Genomic DNA, 4,508 nt, shown 5'->3' with positions numbered 1-4,508 from the left:
CAAACAAAAAGAGCCCAGGTCCAGACGGGTTTAGTGCAGAATTCTATCAGACCTTCATAGAAGACCTCATACCAATATTATCCAAACTATTCCACAAAATTGAAACAGATGGAGCCCTACCGAATTCCTTCTACGAAACCACAATTACTCTTATACCTAAACCACACAAAGACACAACAAAGAAAGAGAACTTCAGACCAATTTCCCTTATGAATATCGACGCAAAAATACTCAATAAAATTCTGGCAAACCGAATCAAGAGCACATCAAAACAATCATCCACCATGATCAAGTAGGCTTCATCCCAGGCATGCAGGGATGGTTTAATATACGGAAAACCATCAACGTGATCCATTATATAAACAAACTGAAAGAACAGAACCACATGGTCATTTCATTAGATGCTGAGAAAGCATTTGACAAAATTCAACACCCCTTCTTGATAAAAGTTCTGGAAAGAATAGGAATTCAAGGCCCATACCTAAACATAGTAAAAGCCATATACAGCAAACCAGTTGCTAACATTAAACTAAATGGAGAGAAACTTGAAGCAATCCCACTAAAATCAGGGACTAGACAAGGCTGCCCACTCTCTCCCTACTTATTCAATATAGTTCTTGAAGTTCTAGCCAGAGCAATCAGAGAACAAAAGGAGATCAAGGGGATACAGATCGGAAAAGAAGAGGTCAAAATATCACTATTTGCAGATGACATGATAGTATATTTAAGTGATCCCAAAAGTTCCACCAGAGAACTACTAAAGCTGATAAACAACTTCAGCAAAGTGGCTGGGTATAAAATTAACTCAAATAAATCAGTTGCCTTCCTCTATACAAAAGAGAAACAAGCTGAGAAAGAAATTAGGGAAACGACACCCTTCATAATAGACCCAAATAATATAAAGTACCTCGGTGTGACTTTAACCAAGCAAGTAAAAGATCTGTACAATAAGAACTTCAAGACACTGAGGAAAGAAATTGAAGAAGACCTCAGAAGATGGAAAGATCTCCCATGCTCATGGATTGCCAGGAATAATATAGTAAAAATGGCCATTTTACCAAAAGCAATCTACAGATTCAATGCAATCCCCATCAAAATACCAATCCAATTCTTCAAAGAGTTAGACAGAACAATTTGCAAATTCATCTGGAATAACAAAAAACCCAGGATAGCTAAAGCTATCCTCAACAATGAAAGGACTTCAGGGGGAATCACTATCCCTGAACTCAAGCAGTATTACAGAGCAATAGTGATAAAAACTGCATGGTATTGGTACAGAGACAGACAGATAGACCAATGGAATAGAATTGAAGACCCAGAAATGAACCCACACACCTATGGGCACTTGATTTTTGACAAAGGAGCCAAAACCATCCAATGGAAAAAAGATAGCATTTTCAGCAAATGGTGCTGGTTCAACTGGAGGTCAACATGTAGAAGAATGCAGATCGATCCATGCTTATCACCCTGTACAAAGCTTAAGTCCAAGTGGATCAAGGACCTCCACATCAAACCAGACACACTCAAACTAATAGAAGAAAAACTAGGGAAGCATCTGGAACACATGGGCACTGGAAAAAATTTCCTGAACAAAACACCAATGGCTTATGCTCTAAGATCAAGAATCGACAAATGGGATCTCATAAAACTGCAAAGCTTCTGTAAGGCAAAGGACACGGTGGTTAGGACAAAACGGCAACCAACAGATTGGGAAAAGATCTTTACCAATCCTACAACAGATAGAGGCCTTATATCCAAAATATACAAAGAACTCAAGAAGTTAGACCGCAGGGAAACAAATAACCCTATTAAAAAATGGGGTTCAGAGCTAAACAAAGAATTCACAGCTGAGGAATGCCGAATGGCTGAGAAACACCTAAAGAAATGTTCAACATCTTTAGTCATAAGGGAAATGCAAATCAAAACAACCCTGAGATTTCACCTCACACCAGTGAGAATGGCTAAGATCAAAAACTCAGGTGACAGCAGATGCTGGCGAGGATGTGGAGAAGGAGGAACACTCCTCCATGGTTGATGGGATTGCAGACTGGTAAAACCATTCTGGAAATCAGTCTGGAGGTTCCTCAGAAAATTGGACATTGAACTGCCTGAGGATCCAGCTATACCTCTCTTGGGCATATACCCAAAAGATGCCTCAACATATAAAAGAGACACGTGCTCCACTATGTTCATCGCAGCCTTATTTATAATAGCCAGAAACTGGAAAGAACCCAGATGCACTTCAACAGAGGAATGGATACAGAAAATGTGGTACATCTACACAATGGAATATTACTCAGCTATCAAAAACAACGAGTTTATGAAATTCGTAGGCAAATGGTTGGAACTGGAAAATATCATCCTGAGTGAGCTAACCCAATCACAGAAAGACATACATGGTATGCACATATTGATAAGTGGCTATTAGCCCAAATGCTTGAATTACCCTAGATGCCTAGAACAAATGAAACTCAAGACGGATGATCAAAATGTGAATGCTTTACTCCTTCTTTAAATGAGGAAAAAGAATACCCTTGGCAGGGAAGGGAGAGGCAAAGATTAAAACAGAGACTGAAGGTACACCCATTCAGAGCCTGCCCCACATGTGGCCCATACATATACAGCCACCCAATTAGACAAGATGGATGAAGCAAAGAAGTGCAGACCGACAGGAGCCGGATGTAGATCGCTCCTGAGAGACACAGCCAGAATACAGCAAATACAGAGGCGAATGCCAGCAGGAAACCACTGAACTGAGAATAGGTCCCCCGTTGAAGGAATCTGAGAAAGAACTGGAAGAGCTTGAAGGGGCTCGAGACCCCAAAGGACAACAATGTCAAGCAACCAGAGCTTCCAGGGACTAAGCCACTACCTAAAGACTATACATGGACTGACCCTGGACTCTGACCCCATAGGCAGCAATGAATATCCTAGTAAGAGCACCAGTTGAAGGGGAAGCCCTGGGTCCTGCTAAGACTAAACCCCCAGTGAACTAGACTATGGGGGGAGTGCGGCAATGGGGGGAGGGTTGGGAGGGGAACACCCATAAGGAAGGGGAGGGGGGAGGGGGATGTTTGCCCGGATACCAGGAAAGAGAATAACACTCGAAATTTATATAAGAAATACTCAAGTTAATAAAAAAAAAAAAAAAACTCAGGGGACAACAGATGCTGGCGAGGATGTGGAGGAAGAGGAATACTCCTCCACTGTTGGTGGGATTGCAAACTGGTACAACCATTCTGGAAATCAGTCTGGAGGATCCTCAGAAAATTGGACATTGAACTGCCTGAGGATCCAGCTATACCTCTCTTGGGCATATACCCAAAAGATGCCCCAACATATAAAAAAGACATGTGCTCCACTATGTTCATTGCAGCCTTATTTATAATAACCAGAAGCTGGAAAGAACCCAGATGCCCTTCAACAGAGGAATGGATACAGAAAATGTTGTACATCTACACAATGGAATATTACTCAGCTATCAAAAACAACGAGTTTATGAAATTCGTAGGCAAATGGTTGGAACTGGAAAACATCATCCTGAGTGAGCTAACCCATTCACAGAAAGACATACATGGAATGCACTGATTGATAAGTGGCTATTAGCCCAAATGCTTGAATTACCCTAGATGCCTAGAACAAATGAAACTCAAGACAGATGATCAAAATGTGAATGCTTCACTCCTTCTTTAAAAGGGGAACAAGAATACCCTTGGCAGGGAAGAGAGAGGCAAAGATTAAAACAGAGACTGAAGGAACACCCATTCAGAGCCTGCCCCACAGGTGGCCCATACATATACAGCCATCCAATTAGACAAGATGGATGAAGCAAAGAAGTGCAGGCCGACAGGAGCCGGATGTAGATCGCTCCTGAGAGACACAGCCAGAATACAGCAAATACAGAGGTGAATGCCAGCAGGAAACCACTGAACTGAGAATAGGTCCCCCGTTGAAGGAATCAGAGAAAGAACTGGAAGAGCTTGAAGGGGCTCAAGACCCCATATGTACAACAATGCCAAGCAACCAGAGCTTCCAGGGACTAAGCCACTACCCAAAGACTATACATGGACTGACCCTGGACTCTGACCTCATAGGTAGCAATGAATATCCTAGTAAGAGCACCAGTGGAAGGGGAATCCCTGGGTCCTGCTAAGACTGAACCCCCAGTGAACTAGACTGGTGGGGGGAGGGCGGCAATGGGGGGAGGGTTGGTAGGTGAACACCCATAAGGAAGGGGAGGGGGGAGGGGGATGTTTGCCCGGATACCAGGAAAGAGAATAACACTCGAAATGTATACAAGAAATACTCAAGTTAATAAAAAAAAATAAAATAGACCTATCCTTTTATCATCTTCTAGAAGATGAGATTGAAGGAGGCTTTCTGTAATTAAAGGAGAAATTTATAGATTAACATGTTAATATGGGATTCATATCACAGTGGTCTCCTTGAGAAAATAGGTTCAGTTCAATATTCAGTGGATAGCTATGGAAATTTTGTAAAATGTAATC

This window comes from Rattus norvegicus, chromosome X (genome assembly GCF_021556685.1).
Source record: "Rattus norvegicus strain SHRSP/BbbUtx chromosome X, alternate assembly SHRSP_T2T, whole genome shotgun sequence".
Taxonomy (NCBI): Eukaryota; Metazoa; Chordata; class Mammalia; order Rodentia; family Muridae; genus Rattus; species Rattus norvegicus.
The sequence above is the reverse complement of the archived record's forward strand: the minus strand, read 5'-3'. Positions refer to the sequence as shown.